This window comes from Sminthopsis crassicaudata, chromosome 6, assembly GCF_048593235.1.
Source record: "Sminthopsis crassicaudata isolate SCR6 chromosome 6, ASM4859323v1, whole genome shotgun sequence".
NCBI lineage: Eukaryota > Metazoa > Chordata > Mammalia > Dasyuromorphia > Dasyuridae > Sminthopsis > Sminthopsis crassicaudata.
The window spans coordinates 107,097,800-107,115,625 of record NC_133622.1 but is presented as its reverse complement, the minus strand read 5'-3'; the positions used below and the strand labels follow the sequence as shown (position 1 = coordinate 107,115,625).

General features: G+C 35.5%; 2 protein-coding genes and 1 pseudogene across 3 annotated transcripts in view; 1 reads left to right on the top strand and 2 right to left on the bottom strand.

The window, feature by feature from the left end:
* The window catches only part of SORBS2 (sorbin and SH3 domain containing 2), a 451,850-nt gene that overhangs the window by 30,462 nt on the left and 403,562 nt on the right, over positions 1–17,826 (top strand). The gene's annotated exons all lie outside the window — the stretch shown is intronic.
* The window catches only part of LOC141547648 (uncharacterized), a 181,195-nt gene that overhangs the window by 20,375 nt on the left and 142,994 nt on the right, over positions 1–17,826 (bottom strand). The gene's annotated exons all lie outside the window — the stretch shown is intronic.
* Positions 10,514–12,838, bottom strand: LOC141546012 (pumilio homolog 3-like; annotated as a pseudogene).

The window sequence follows — 17,826 nt, the reverse complement described above, 5'->3', positions numbered from 1 at the left end:
GATATAATAATAGCACTTTCTCTCAATTATTATGAGGATTAAATGAGATAACATATATAAAGCACTTTGTACACCTTAAAGTTCTATATAAGTGATAGCTATTATTAGGTGTCCTCTCTCTGCTTTATCCTCCCCCAGTTCCTCTCTCTTCTTTTTGTAATCTCCCTCTCCCCTCCCCCATTCTCATTTCAACAGAGAAGAAAGGCCTTTTTTTTGATCCATCATGTCTCTCGGTCCAGAGGTTCTAGGTATTCAGACACACCTGGTTCTCCATCAGCAAACATACACCTGGGCATCTGCCTACTGTCAGCTGTTTGGGTTGCATAGAATATCTTATAAATCAGCCTGGACTGCCTTCATCTCCTTCCAAATTGTCATAATAGATTACTACTCTATACCTCTTTGCTGTTGACAAAGCAGATTTCCTTAAAAACAGCACCATGAGGTAGGGAAGAACTTTAATCCACAATTCTGTGTTGGGTTTAAAGGTTAGCTAAAGCAAAACAATTTTAGATAAACATTTGTCTCCCTGATCCTAGTTCAAGCTACAGAAAGTTATGTTCTTCAGCAGGACAAGAAGGTAAAATAATAGACTGTCTGTCCTACTCAGAAAATCTAAACCCTGGCAAATAAAATAGACAGAAGCTTTCCACATTTCTAGGAGAATAAATAACTCCCACTCTCACAAAATAGTGACTTTTTCTCCTTCCTTCTCTGCAGATTTCTGCAGATTGCAAATTGGTCTTCTGGAGAGGTGGTCTCATAATTGTTCCTTCAAAATTGGCTTTTCTGGGGCAGCTAAAGTCTTTCTTTTGCTAAAGTCCATTTCATTGTGGCATAGAGCTGAACTTGGATTTTTTGAGGCACATTGTACAGAAGAAAAATAACTAATTCTGGAATTCTACGTGGGATACTTACTAACTGAATGACTTGGGCCAATATTTTAACCTTTCTGGATCTCAGTTTTCTTATCTACAAAAGGCACAATTGGGTCATATAACCACTGGCATCCCTTTCTAATCCTGTGAAAATCTTCTCACTAGATACTATGAAATTCTGTTAGGTCTCAACATACTAGAAGATGTTGAGTTCAAATCTATCAATATGGTGGTTGTCTGAAGAACAGTCAAGCAAAATCAGGAAAGATTTGACACCAAAACACTGGTAACTATGCTATGAGATGGGTTTGTTTTGATTTTTTATTAGAGTAATTGAGAAACCATCTGTTAAAACATAGAACAGTGATAGTCTATATTCTTATTAGTATTGCTTTCTCTGTTTCTGACTCTCTGTTTCCAGTCTCATTTCTTGGATCTCCCATGCTGACTGAGCACTCCCTACCCCTATGTACACCCTCTAGACAGATCTCCAAGTGTGACTCTGCCTCCAGCATGTTAACTTCCTTACCTGAACTGCAGGTATCATAAAGTGACCAATGTTTGCGTATCTCAAAAAATGACAGTTCCCAAAATGCCACTTGCAGGATAACTTGTAAAAAGAAAGCATGGGATGGGATTCTTCTCAAGGGTCACTGTAGCTCTCAGTAACAGCACTTCCCTACATGCCATAATCTCTCCTGATGAACGTCATCAGTCTCTAGTTTCTGCTGGTAGCCAACTCAGGATGACAGACTCCAGGAGCCAGATTCTGGATGCCAGAACAATTATCTAGCTAATTAGGAGAGCTGTCTGGATTCCTGGCCTAGATTCAATTGAGGCTATAGTTCTGACCCTTTACTCCACCCCCCCCCACACACACACACACCTAGTTCAGCAATGACCAAGCCAGAATTGCTTTGGTAATTTTCCATTTAGGGAAGTTCCTCCAAAAATGTCATTACTGATAATGGAATTGAGCTCCTGATGGATGACTGAGAATTTTGTTCCCAAATTCAGAGAAATTTTAGGGACCTGTGAATTTCAACAGTGGCAGAACCAAGTCATAAATTACTCTACCCCACTTTCGTGCTGTATATTTAAAAAGACTATTTATCTAGTGGAAGTATCCCCTTAAAGTTTAATAAGCTTATTCATTTCAATTCAATTCAATAGACAATTTTTAAATTCCTACTACATGCCAGATGTGTGATGGAGGCAGAAGAGAATCAGACTCTACCTTCAAACAAAATATCATTTCACATACATATTGGGATCATCATAATGATAGCAGGCATTTATAATGCATTTCAAAGTTTGTGAAATGTTTTGTGTAGATTCATTTAGGCAGTGTGTTTGAAATGGAAAGGAGACTAAGACTGGATACATAGGATTTAGATTCAAATTTCAGCTCTCTGTGAGATTTGAGCAAACCAATGAACCTATCTGATTTCCAACTTCCCATCTATAAAATGGAAGGGCAGGGGATGGTAAGAAGATCACTAAGAAAAATCCATTATTCTACTTCTAGAGCTACGACACTCATCCAAACCATGTAATATAAGTATTGTAAGTCTGACTAGACTTATTTTTAGATAATAGGATCATAATTTCAAGGGGGAAAGAACCCTAGAGATTTAGACTCATCTCATTTTTCAGATGAGTAGGTAAAGTAAATTCCCTGACATCATGGACAAGCATTTGAAACCAGCTTCTGGGATCCCAAACCATGTTCTTTCTTCTGAAATTTAGCAAGTGATTTGCCCAGAGTCACATGACCAGTTTCAAAGGTAGAATTCTAAGTTTCCTGATCCCATAACTCCCAAAGATATGGGAGGTATATAGTCCCCATAAAGCAAAGTCACCACAGAGCTTGCTCATGGGAAGAACTGCTCCCATATAGAACTCCAAGCCTGCAAATCTGTCTTATCATCACTGAAGGAGCACATCCTGCCTTTCTCCTATATTTTTCCTTCTTTGTACTGACTCTTGACTTTCATTCCCTCAAGCTCTGTTTTAGACTTCAGATTTAATCCTCTTTCTTGAAATTAAATTAAATCATGGATTTAAAGCTATAGAGGACATCAGAGATTATCTAATTCCACCTTCAATTTACAGAGGAGAAAATTGAGACCAGAAAATGGCTCCAATCAATCAATTAATAAATATTTATTAAGCTCTTACTATGAACCAGATCCTAGGGAAACCATTCTTGCTCTAAAATTCCAAAAGGAATTATGTATGTGGATAAAAATATAAATGTATATAAATAGATGCTTATACAGATATATACATAAACATGTATATATATATATATATATATATACACACACACACATAGGGTAAATATATGCAAGTGGCACTCTAGAAACCATTATTTGCTGATTTCCAAGATATACATGCTTATACTGAGAATCTGATAAATGTCAAGAGTAAAATTTGAACCTAAGAATTCTGAGTCCAGAGCACTCTCACTCTTTCCATTGTCACAAGTTCTGTCAGTGGATAGATCCTCCAAGTACAACAGTAGGCCACCTTTCTCTCTTGCTCTACAAATGTTCTTTTAGCATCTCCTCGGCTACTTGATCACAGATCTGCAGCAGTACAGCCTTCCAAACCAAAAGTTTCTGCATTATGAGGTTATTGCTGATGATGACTCAGCTGTTCCTTGTGAAGGCTAGTCATGAATAAGTGATATACATGTTTAATCAACTTTATCTTTTGGAAAGGTTGTAGAATGCTTAGTATAGCAATCAAGAAAGTGATGCAGTTGTGTCTTACAGAGATCTGCAATGAGTTTTGAGGTTTTGGAGGTTTTGGCGCGTTGGTCTTGGTAAATTGTGTTTATAAAAAAAGAGTAAACAGACTTGTAATAGAAAAGAATTATAGTAAAGGAATAGAGAACAATTATTTTAGCAAGTGTCCTGAATCAGTTGTATTTTTCAAATAATAAAAGCAGAAAGAGTGAGGATCAAATAGATTTCTGTTTTCCCCTTCATGAGTGTAAAGTGATATATACGCAGAGATTTGGAAGCTCCTCAGAGACATCACTAACAATTTTTTTATGGCTTTTATTTGGCTTTTTATTTTATTGGCTTTGTTTGAAACCAATGATCAACCTAAAGATGTCTTTCATTACCAGCTGGGAAAAGCCTTCTGTGGTCTTCTCCATGTAAGATGATGTCAGAGAAGGGAACTCTTGCCAGGGCCCCTGAATGAGGAAGCAGCAGGGTGGGTCTCTCTCCTTCTCTGGGCATTTCTTTGCCAAGATAATAGCACAGATGCTTGTCTAAGATGCCAGAATTAAAAGCTTCCTTGTGTCTTTCCAGATGCCAAGATCCAGAGAATCAGATGGCTATCTGTGTCTGTTCACACTTACTAATGAGAAGCTCACTCTGGCTCTGTAGAAAACAGGACCACACAATTGATCCTGGGCAGGGGCTTAATAATGAGGCATTGGGTTGGAGTAGTCCTATTCTTAGGTCCCTAGGTAATTCACTTCTTATCAGTCAAGTCAACAAGCATATGTTAAGGGATTACAATGTACAGACTAAGTAAGCTCTGTGCTAAACTCATACAATTTGACCTCAGTCAGCATAGGTCAAATTATACCTCTATTACTGTACTCTTCCAGCCCGTCTGTGAAGGATAATGGAAAATGATTATTCATACCCATTCATCCCTTCACCAGCTGCCAAATGCAGAATATTTGTATGGTTCTCAAAATCACAAATGGGTTGAAACTGTTATAAAATAAATTACCTTTATAGGAACCTTTGTATCATATATTTCAAAAGCCTCATAACAATGAGGTAACTGGAAGCATTCTAGTCCAGTTCATCCATTTCAGTCATTAATACTCATCTCCCTCTCTCTTAGACCAGATTCTTTAGTTATCTTTGATGTTTTTTTTTTTCCTCCTTGTCTCCTATAACCAGGAACATCACCCTATCTGTTCTTCCTTAATCCTGTCTCTCAAATTACATATTTTTCCTACACCCCACTCCAATACTTTACTTGAGGTCCTCATCAGTTGATTGATGGTCCTTTTACAACAATTTTAATACTCTTCAAAATGACAGGGTTCCAAATACCTGAAGACAATTATGTTGTAGGATCATTGGAGGCCACCCAGTTCAAGGCTTCTTAGACTTTTTCCAGTCATGACCTTTTTTGCCTAAGAAACTTTTATATGAGGGCAGCTAGGTGGCGCAGTGGATAGAGCACCAGCCCTGCAGTCAGGAGGACCTGAGTTCAAATCTGGTCTCAGACACTTAGCACTTCCTAGCTGTGTGACCCTGGGCAAGTCACTTAACCCCAGCCTCAGAAAAAAGAAAAAGAAAAAAAAAAAAAAAAAAAGAAAGAAACTTTTACATGACCCTTAGAATATAGGTATATAAAATAGTAAATCATAATTTCATGGGTCCCACATTCAGTTATGAGAACCCAAATTGAGGTTACAAACTACAATTTAAGAAGCTGGAACCCCTACAATTTACAAATGAGAGAACTGAATCCAGATAAATTTTATAATTTGCCCAAGATCATACAAATAATAAATGATGGAACAAGAAATTAGATTCAGGTCCTCTGAATTCAAAGTCAGTATTCTTTCTATTATGCCCTCTATAAATTTCCTTTTCTCCAGGATAAACATGCCCAGGTCAACAAGCAACTACAATGTACTGGGTACTAAACACTAAGCATTCAAAGATAAAACAGGAAAAAAAAACTTGCTCTGAATAAGTTTACATTCTACTGGAAAGGATAACGTGCACATATGTGGGAATATTAAGGTTTTATTCAAAATAAACACAAAGCAATATAACTTTGGGAGAGAGGATACTAGAAGCCATAGTGGAAAATTGTTCAGGGAAGGTTTCATTTGACATTTGAGCTGGATCCTAAAAGGGCTTATGAGATTTGAAGAGGCGGAGGTGAAGAGAGACTACTTTCAAGACGTGGCAAATGCAAAGGTCCGTAGAGAGAGGCATTTGAGTGTTGTGTATGAAGTTTACACTAAGAAGGGCAATTTGATTGATTTCTGCAGTACATGAAGGGCAGTAATGTTTAATAAGGCTGGAAAGATACTTTGGAATCCAGTTGTATAAGGCTTTAAAATTTGCAAGCAAATTTGTGACTCTGGAGATAATTGAGAGCCATTTAAGTCTACTGAGTAGGAGAGTGACATGGTCAGACCTACTTGTTAGGAAAACCATTTTAGCAGCTGTGCAGAGGATAGTATGTAGATGGGAGAGATTTGGAGCAGAGAGATTTAATTGAAATCTATTGAAATCATCTAGATTTGAGGTGATAAAAGTCTGAACTAAGGCAATAGCTATGCATTGTAGAAAAAGGAATGGAAGCAACAGAGTGCAAAGGTAGAATTGACAAGAATTGGCAACTGATATATGTAATGAAAGTGGAAAGTTAAAAAAGACATTGAAGATATGAACTTGGGTTCCTAAAAGGATGGAAGTGCTCCCAACACAAAGAGGGAAATTTGGAGGAATGGTGAAATATGGGGGAAAGATAATTTATTTTGTACACATAGGACAATATGCAGTTGGTAGTTGGGGGAGGGGGCAGAGGATAGAAGTCAAGACAAAAGCTAGTCCTAAATATGTAGAACTGGAAGTCATTTGAGGAGAGAAGATAATGATATCTGTGGTATCAGAAGTCATCAATGAATAAATGAATACATATTTATTAAGTGCCATGTGCCAGATATTATACTATATTCTAAGAATACAAAAAGGACCCTATCTGTACTATCAAGGAGCTTACAAAATACAGGGAAGTCTGGTCTTGGAAGTCACAAAGATAGAGTGGATCATAGGATAGTTAGCTGATATTCTCTTTCTAGAAGCAAGGGTAATGCTGATTAATTATTGTGCCCAGAACAAGAGGGAGCAAACAGTTTGGTGGGGAGGTGGGTTGGAGATTGGAGAAGGATGTGCAAAGTCCCATAACAGGAAGATGTCTGGGATAAAATGTGATGAGGCAAAGGACATCAAAATCTAATGAGATATTGTGAGCTTTCTCTAGGCCTATATTAGGCTCAATACTAGCTGCTCCCTGAAACATGGTGTGCCTTTTTAAAGTTGACTGTTGTGTTAATGACTTGCAGGTTATTGCTAATTTAATCTAGGAGAAGAAAGGAGATATTGCTTAAATATTGCATTTGTAAATCCACTTTTTCCTCTGACTCAGAACCCTTCCCCCATGAGGGTTTTCTATGTTTAGAGGTCACTTCCCTTGGCAGTCATAAATTCAGGTACTTCCTATGTATTTGCATCATTTGTATTAAGCTAAAGTATAAAAGAAATATGTAAAAATTTCTTCCCAAATCTTGATATTCTCTCAAATCATTGGAGTTAATGAGGAAGTTTTCTTCCTAGAACACACTAGAATTATGTTGTAAAGAAAAATCAATAAAGTAAATTCCCCTTCCTCCTCTGGTTCAAAGATTTGGGGAAAGTGACTATTCCTCAAATTCACCAGCCCAGTAAGTTTCTTAACAACTCAAAATCCTCATTAATTCTGTACATCATTATGGCTTCCAGTTAGTCCTATGCATATCTTGCTATGGCAAACCAGCATACTATTCATGTCTTTGTCCTCTTGTCATCTATTTGTTTCTCTGAATCGGTTTCTCTTCTTGTCTGTCTCTCTCTTTCTCTCTGAACGTACTTTCCACAGTCAAAGAAAAAGAGCAAAAGAGAGAAAAAAATTACAGATTAGCATCATTTTACTTATCAAGTGGCTTCAAGCCATACCAGAGAGAAGATCATTTTAATTCCTTTTTTTAAAATTTTATTTATAATTTTTTTGACAGTATATATGCATGAGTAATTTTTATAAAATTATCCCTTGTATTCATTTTTCCAAATTATCCCCTCCCTCCCTCTACTCCCTCCCCTAGATGACAGACAATCCCATACATTTTACATGTGTTACAATATAACCTAGATACAATATATGTGTGTAAATCCAATTTTCTTGTTGCACATTAAGTATTAGATTCCGAAGGTACATGTAACCTGGGCAGATAGACAGTAGTGCTAACAGTTTACATTCACTTCCCAGTGTTCCTTCTCTGGGTGTAGTTGTTTCTGTCCATCATTGATCAACTGTAAGTGAGGTGGATCTTCTTTATGTTGAAGATTTCCACTTCCATCAGAATACATCTTCATACAGCATTGAAGTGTACAGCGATCTTCTGGTTCTGCTCATTTCACTCAGCAACAGTTGATGTAAGTCTCTCCAAACCTCTCTGTATTCCTCCTGCTGGTCATTTCTTAAAGAGCAGTAATATTCCATAACCTTCATATACCATGATTTACCCAACCATTCTCCAACTGATGGACATTCATTCATCTTCCAGTTTCTAGCTACTACAAAAAGAGCTGCCACAAACATTTTGGCACATACAGGTCCCTTTCCCCTCTTTAGTTTTTCTTTGGGATATAAGCCCAATAGCAGCACTGCTGGATCAAAGGGTATGCACAGTTTGATAACTTTTTGGGCATAGTTCCAAATTGCTCTCCAGAATGGCTGAATTCTTTCACAACTCCACCAACAATGCATCAGTGTCCCAGTTTTCCCACATCCCCTCCAACATTCATCATTATTTGTTCCTGTCATCTTAGCCAATCTGACAGGTGTGTAGTGGTATCTCAGAGTTGTCTTAATTTGCATTTCTCTGATCAGTAGTGATTTGGAACACTCATATGAGTGGATATAATTTCAATTTCATCATCTGAGAATTGTCTGTTCATATCCTTTGACCATTTATCAATTGGAGAATGGTTTGATTTCTTATAAATTAGGGTCAGTTCTCTATATATTTTGGAAATGAGACCTTTATCAGAACCTTTAACTGTAAAAATATTTTCCCAATTTGTTACTTCCCTTCTAATCTTATTTGCATTAGTATTGTTTGTACAGAAACTTTTTAGTTTGATGTAATCAAAATCTTCTATTTTGTGATCAATAATGATCTCTAGTTCTCCTCTGGTCATAAATTCCTTCCTTCTCCACAGGTCTGAGAGGTAGACTATTCTCTGTTCCTCTAATCTATTTATTATCTCCCTCTTTATGCCTAAATCATGGACCCATTTTGATCTTATCTTGGTATATGGTGCTACGTGTGGATCCATATCTAATTTCTGCCATATTAATTTCCAGTTTTCCCAACAGTTTTTTCCAAATAATGAATTTTTATCCCTAATGTTAGTATCTTTGGGTTTGTCAAAGATTAGATTGCTATAGATGTACCCTTTTTTGTCCTTTGTATCTAATCTGTTCCACTGATCTACCGGTCTATTTCTTAGCCAATACCAAATGGTTTTGGTGACTGCTGCTATATAATATAGCTTTAGATCAGGTACACTTAGATCACCTTCCTCTGAGTTTTTTTTCATTAGTTCCCTTGCAATTCTCGACCTTTTATTCTTCCATATGAATTTTGTTGTTATTTTTTCTAGGTCATTGAAATAGTTTCTTGGGAGTCTAATTGGTATAGCACTAAATAAATAGATTCGTTTAGGGAGTATTGTCATCTTTATTATATTCGCTCGGCCTATCCAAGAGCACTGAATGTCTTTCCAATTATTTAAATCTGACCTTATTTTTGTGGCAAGTGTTTTGTAATTTTTCTCATATAATTCCTGACTGTTCTTTGGTAATTGGATTCCCAAATACTTCATACTCTCAACATTTGTTTGGAATGGAATTTCTCTTTGTATCTCTTGCTGTTGCATTTTGTTCGTGATATATAAAAATGCTGAGGATTTATGTGGATTTATTTTGTATCCTGCCACTTTGCTAAAATTCTGAATTATTTCTAGTAGCTTTTTAGCAGAGTCTTTGGAGTTCTTTAAGTATACCATCATGTCATCTGCAAAGAGTGATAGTTTGATTTCCTCATTTCCTACTCTAATTCCTTGAATCTCTTTCTCGGCTTTTATTGCCAAGGCTAGCATTTCTAGTACTATATTGAATAGTAATGGTGATAGTGGGCAACCTTGTTTCACTCCTGATCTTCCTGGGAAAGGTTCCAGTTTATTTCTATTGCATATTATGCTTACTGATGGTCGTAAATATATGCTCCTGATTATTCTAAAGAATAGTCCATTTATTCCTATACTCTCAAGCGTTTTTAGTAGGAATGGATGTTGGATTTTATCAAATGCTTTTTCTGCATCTATTGAGATGATCATATGGTTTTTATTAATTTGATTATTAATATGGTCAATTATACTAATAGTTTTCCTAATATTAAACCAGCCCTGCATTCCTGTTATAAATCCCACTTGAATATAGCATATTATCCTGGGGATGATTTTCTGAAGTCTTTTTGCTAATATCTTATTTAAGATTTTAGCATCAATATTCATTAAGGAAATTGGTCTATAATTTTCTTTCTCAGTTTTCAGTCTACCTAGTTTAGGTATCAGTACCATGTCTGTGTCATAAAAGGAGTTTGGTAGGACTCCTTCATCCCCTATTTTTTCTTTTTCTTTTTCTTTTTTTTTTTTTTTTTATTTTAGAAACTATTTTAGAAATAGGCATTTCTACAAAAAACATTTATATATATATATGTATGTATGTATATATTATATAAAAGGCTCCCCCCAACAACCAAACTGGATGGTCCCCTTCATCTGAATCACCAGGAAAAGTGATTCTTATTTTTCATTATTATTTTCCAATTAAGCTCTTAATTTCTCAAGTAAAGCAGTCATGCCTGTGCTGTTTTCCTCTTTTTCCAATGTGGGGATGAGGCTTTTCAGTCTAGATTTAACTTTATTTACCACTTCTGGATCAGGCCTTTGGAGCAGACGAGAAAGAATAATAGCACCCCGATTAATTCCTGCCCAACTCTTCAATTTCTTGACACCAACATGTTCTACCAATGTTTTGGTAAAAGAACCTTCTCTTCCATTTTATTTCATTTTTTCATCTTGTTCTACTAACCATTTCAGAACTAGATGTCCAGCTGGATGTTCTGCCAAGTGGAGCTCTCCATCCTTGCCACCAGGAATCATTTCGAAAGCGGCTAATTTGGCAATGGTATCCATAGCAGGTTGAATATCTCCAATAGCAAATCCCAGAACATTAACAACAAAAACACATGTTGATTTGTCTATCATCAATTTCTGGACATGCTCTTGCATATAGTTTAACAGGGGTGGGGAAATAGACTCCAAGGTTCTTTACAGCGGATTATACTATCTTTCTTACTATGTGCATTTCCATCACCCTTCTGTAAAACTTCAGTGATCTCAGGTACAAGATAGGCAGGATCTCTAGGACTCAGTAAATACAACAGAACTTTCCTTCCGTATTTGTTATTCACTATATTGGACAGGGAGTTGATGATTTGCGACATAACTATTTGCTTCATAAGCTTAGTATCATCCACACAATCAAATGCTGCCAGCAAAACTAAATGAGAATATTCACCGTTGGCTACTTTTTCAACATAAGTCTTCATTGTTTTAATAATAACTTTTCTGTCCTTTGGTGTGCCATGCCACAGACAGTACATGGCTATTCTAGCTCCATTGTGTGTATGTGCAAGATATATTACAGCTTCTCTGATTGCTTCAATCATTTCTATCTGAGTTTTGGCGGTGCAAAGGTGAAAAACTCCAAGAATACTTTATGTACCACTGAATGTTTAATTACCATTTCTTTTTTTTTTTTTTTTTTTTTTTTTTTTTTATTATATATTAATTACCATTTCTTTTGGAGCCATTGGTGTAAGAATCTGTTTCATTTCACCCATAATAGCCTCTTGCTTATCAGGCTGTACCTCTAACACTTTCTCCAGAGTTGGGTGAATTTCAGACTTGTAAAGTTGAAATGTATTTCTATAGAGTTCTTCTACCAGCATGTTTCGTTGTTCTAAAATTGCTTTTTCATTGTAAGCATATTCAACAACTGCCGATGCTTCTGCATGACACAATATTTTCCGCACTTGGCCTTTAAAACTTTTTATTATTTCTGCAATTTGTGATTTATTTCTTAACAACATTTCTGGAATATTTGGCCTTACTCAATTCAACCCAATTCTCTTTTAATTCTTCAAATGCCTCTTTCCTTTGTTCCTCATTACCATACTGAATGTAACACTGGATAATACAGTGCAAATGCAATGCTTTTAATCTTGTCCTGAATCAACTTCTGTAATTCACTCATCAACTTTGTTCTTTTTTCTTTGTCACAATTTTTCCTTCTCAAGTATTCCCAAATTTGCTTTGCCTTGAAAACGGTGTCTTAGTTGCTTTTATCATTGAGTTGTCTGCTCTGCCTTAGTTCTTTCTTTTTCTTTTTCAAGTCATCCCACTTGGGTTTCTTAGCCGCTGTCTCTTCACTTTTGCCCTCAGGTTGGAACTTTCTTTTTGTCTGCAACCTGTTTCCTTCTTGTTTATTCTTGAATTGTTTCAGGTTAGTTTTCTTGGGTAATAAGTCTCCCTCCTGTTTATTCTTGAATTGTTTTACACCATTTTTCTTGGGCAATAAATTTTCTTCCTGTTTATTCTTGAACTGTTTTGCACCATTTTTCTTGGGTAACATGTCTTTCTTTGTTCTTCAACTGTTTTGCTCCAGTTTTCTTGAGTAACATGTTCCCCTCCTGTTTATTCAACTGTTTCAGACCAGTCTTCTTGGACAATACATCTACATCTTGTTTATTCTTCAACTGTTTGGTGCCAGTTTTCTTAAGCAACGTGTCCCCTTGATGCTTATTCTTGAGTTGTTTCAGGCCTGTTTTCCCAGGCAGTGTATTACTTTTCTCAAACGTTTTAGAGCTGAATTTAGGTCCTCCCCCTTCATCACCTTTACTTGGAAACTTCTTTGGAGATTTAGAATCATTGTCCTTTTTAAATCTTTATTTTCCCTTGTGATGTCTTCCCACTCTTTCCTGTGAAATTTTTTTTACCTTTAACTTCCATAGTAGCAATTCACACATGTGTCACCACCACAGAACTCTCTTTACTCTCTTGGACCCGCCCTCTCCCTGCAGCCACTGGATACTCCATCCCCTATTTTTTCAAATAGTTTATATAGCATTGGGACTAATTGTTCTTTAAATGTTTGGTAGAATTCACATGTAAATCCATCTGGCCCTGGGGATTTTTTCCTGGGGAGTTGATTAATAGCTTGTTCTATTTCTTTTTCTGAAATGGGACTATTTAAGCAATTTATCTCCTCCTCTGTTAATCTAGGGAGCCTATATTTTTGGAGAAAGTCATCCATTTCACTTAAGTTATCAAATTTATTGGCATAAAGTTGGGCAAAGTAACTCCTTATTATTTCTCTAATTTCCTCTTCATTGGTGGAAAGATCCCCCTTTTCATTTGTAAGACTAACAATTTGATTTTCCTCTTTCCTTTTTCTGATCAGATTTACCAAAGGTTTTTCTATTTTATTGGCTTTTTCATAAAACCAACTCTTGGTTTTATTTATTAATTCAATAGTTTTTTTACTTTCAATATTATTGATTTCTCTTTTTAATTTTTGTATTTCAAGTTTAATTTTTGGTTGGGGGTTTTTAATTTGGTCTTTTTCTAGCTTTTTAAGTTGCAGGCCCAATTCGTTAATCTTCTCTTTCTCTATTTTCTTCAAATAAGCCTCTAAAGATATAAAATTTCCCCTTATTACCGCTTTAGCTGCATCTCACAGATTTTGGTATGATGTCTCATCATTGTCATTATCTTGGGTGAAATTTTTTTTTTTTTAATTTTTTTATTATATATATATATATTTTATAATATTATCCCTTGTATTCATTTTTCCAAATTACCCCCCCTCCCTTACTCCCTCCCCCCGACGACAGGCAATACTATACATTTTACATGTGTTACAATATAGTCTAAGTACAATACATGTGTGTGAATATCATTTTCTTGTTGCACAACAAACATTAGAATCCGAAGGTACATGCAACCTGGGCAGACAGATATTAGTGCTAACAATCTACATTCCCCTCCCAGTGTTTCCCCTCTGGGTGTATCTACCTCTGTCCATCATTGATCAACTGGAAGTGAGCTGGATCTTCTTTATGTTGAAGATTTCCACTTCCATCAGAATACATCCTCATACAGTATTGTTGTTGAAGTGTACAGTGATCTTCTGGTTCTGCTCATTTCACTCAGCATCAGCCGATTTAAGTCTCTCCAGGCCTCTCTGTATTCCTCCTGCTGGTCATTTCTTACTGAGCAATAATATTCCATAACTTTCATATACCACAATTTACCCAACCATTCTCCAACTGATGGACATCCATTCATCTTCCAGTTTCTAGCTACAACAAAAAGAGCTGCCACAAACATTTTGGCACATATATGTCTCTTTCCGCTCTTTAGTATTTCTTTGGGATATAATCCCAGTAGTAGCGCTGCTGGGTCAAAGGGTATGCACAGTTTGATAACTTTTTGGGCATAATTCCAGATTGCTCTCCAGAATGGCTGGATTCTTTCACAACTCCACCAGCAATGTATTAGTGTCCCAATTTCCCCACATCCCCTCCAACATTTGTCATTATTTGTTCCTGTCATCTTAGCCAATCTGACAGGTGTGTAGTGGTATCTCAGAGTGGTCTTAATTTGCATTTCTCTGATCAGTAGTGATTTGGAACACTCTTTCATGTGAGTGGATATAGTTTCAATTTCTTCCTCTGAGAATTGTCTGTTCATATCCTTTGACCATTTATCAATTGGAGAATGGTTTGGTTTCTTATAAATTATGGTCAGTTCTCTATATACTTTGGAAATGAGACCTTTGTCAGAACCTTTGTTTTTAAAAATATTTTCCCAATTTGTTACTTCCCTTCTAATCTTGTTTGCATTAGTATTATTTGTACAGAAACTTTTTAGTTTGATGTAATCAAAATCTTCTATTTTGTGATCAATAATGATCTCTAGTTCTCCTCTGGTCATAAATTCCTTCCTCCTCCACAAGTCTGAGAGGTAGATTATCCTCTGTTCCTCTAATCTATTTATTATCTCCCTCTTTATGCTTAAATCATGGACCCATTTTGATCTTATCTTGGTATATGGTGTTAAGTGTGGATCCATATCTAATTTCTGCCATACTAATTTCCAGTTTTCCCAACAGTTTTTTCCGAATAATGAATTTTTATCCCTAATGTTGGAATCTTTGGGTTTGTCAAAGATTAGATTGCTATAGATGTACCCTTTTTTGTCCTTTGTATCTAATCTGTTCCACTGATCTACCGGTCTATTTCTTAGCCAATACCAAATGGTTTTGGTGACTGCTGCTATATAATATAGCTTTAGATCAGGTACACTTAGACCACCTTCCTCTGAGTTTTTTTTCATTAGTTCCCTTGCAATTCTTGACCTTTTATTCTTCCATATGAATTTTGTTGTTATTTTTTCTAGGTCATTAAAATAGTTTCTTGGGAGTCTGATTGGTATAGCACTAAATAAATAGATTAGTTTGGGGAGTATTGTCATCTTTATTATATTCGCTCGGCCTATCCAAGAGCACTGAATGTCTTTCCAATTATTTAAATCTGATTTTATTTTTGTGGCAAGTGTTTTGTAATTTTTCTCATATAATTCCTGACTTTTCTTTGGTAGATGGATTCCCAAATATTTTATACTATCAACATTTGTTTGGAATGGAATTTCTCTTTGTATCTCTTGCTGTTGCATTTTGTTAGTGATATATAAAAATGCCGAGGATTTATGTGGATTTATTTTGTATCCTGCCACTTTGCTGAAATTTTGAATTATTTCTAGTAGCTTTTTAGCAGAGTCTTTGGGGTTCTCTAAGTATACCATCATGTCATCTGCAAAAAGTGATAGTTTAATTTCCTCATTTCCTACTCTAATTCCTTGAATCTCTTTCTCGGCTCTTATTGCCGAGGCTAGCGTTTCTAGTACTATATTGAATAGTAATGGTGATAGTGGGCAACCTTGTTTCACTCCTGATCTTACTGGGAAAGGTTGCAGTTTATTTCTATTGCATATTATGCTTACTGACGGTCTTAAATATATACTCCTGATTATTCTAAGGAATAATCCATTTATTCCTATACTCTCAAGAGTTTTTAGTAGGAATGGATGTTGGATTTTGTCAAATGCTTTTTCTGCATCTATTGAGATGATCATATGGTTCTTATTAATTTGATTATTAATATGGTCAATTATATTAATAGTTTTCCTAATATTAAACCAGCCCTGCATTCCTGGAATAAATCCTACTTGATCATAGTGTATTATCTTGGAGATGATTTTCTGAAGTCTTTTTGCTAATATCTTTTTTAAGATTTTAGCATCAATATTCATTAAGGAGATTGGTCTATAATTTTCTTTCTCAGTTTTCGATCTACCAGGTTTAGGTATCAGTACCATGTCTGTGTCATAAAAGGAATTTGGTAGGACTCCTTCATCCCCTATTTTTTCAAATAATTTATATAGCATTGGGACTAATTGTTCTTTAAATGTTTGGTAGAATTCACATGTGAATCCATCTGGCCCTGGGGATTTTTTCCTGGGGAGTTGATTAATAGCTTGTTCTATTTCTTTTTCTGAAATGGGACTATTTAAGCAATTTATCTCCTCCTCTGTTAATCTAGGGAGCCTATATTTTTGGAGGAAGTCATCCATTTCACTTAAGTTATCAAATTTATTGGCATAAAGTTGGGCAAAGTAACTCCTTATTATTTCTCTAATTTCCTCTTCATTGGTGGAAAGATCCCCCTTTTCATTTGTAAGACTATCAATTTGATTTTCCTCTTTCTTTTTTTTGATCAAATTTACCAAAGGTTTATCTATTTTATTGGCTTTTTCATAAAACCAACTCTTGGTTTTATTTATTAATTCAATAGTTTTTTTACTTTCAATTTTATTGATTTCTCCTTTTAATTTTTGTATTTCGAGTTTAATTTTTGGTTGGGGGTTTATAATTTGGTCTTTTTCTAGCCTTTTAAGTTGTAAGCCCAATTCGTTAATCTTCTCTTTCTCAATTTTCTTCAAATAAGCCTCTAAAGATATAAAATTTCCCCTTATTACCGCTTTAGCTGCATCCCAAAGATTTTGATATGATGTCTCATCATTATCATTATCTTGGGTGAAATTGTTAATTGTTTCTATAATTTGCTCTTTCACCCAGTCATTCTTTAAGATGAGATTATTCAGTTTCCAATTACTTTTTGGTCTATTTACCCCTAACTTCTTACTGAATGTAGCTTTTATTGCATTGTGATCTGAGAAGAAGGCATTTATTATTTATGCCTTCCTGCATTTAATTTTGAAATCTTTATGTCCTAATATATGGTCAATTTTTGTATAGGATCCATGAACTGCTGAGAAGAAAGTATATTCTTTTCTATCGCCATTCAGTTTTCTCCAAAGGTCTATCATACCTAGTTTTTCTAATGTTCTATTTACTTTTTAAATTTCTTTTTTATTTGTTTTGTGGTTTGATTTGTCTAAATCTGAGAGTGCAAGGTTGAGATCTCCCACTATTATAGTTTTACTGTCTATTTCTTCTTGCAACTCTCTTAACTTTTCCTTTACGAAGTTAGATGCTATACCATTTGGTGCATATATGTTTAGTATTTATATGGCTTCATTGTTTATGCTACCTTTTATCAGGATATAGTTTCCTTCCTTATCTCTTTTAATTAGATCAACTTCTGCTTTTGCTTGATCTGAGATAAGGATGGCTACCCCTGCTTTTTTGGCTCCTGAAGCATAATAGATTCTGCTCCAACCTTTTACCTTTACTCTGTATGTATCTCCCTGCTTTAAGTGTGTTTCCTGTAAACAACATATTGTAGGGTTCTGACTTTTGATCCAGTCTGCTATCCGTCTCCGTTTGATGGGAGTGTTCATCCCATTCACATTTACAGTTAAAATGACTAATTCTGTATTTCTTGCCATCGCATTATCCCTAGATTATGCTTTTT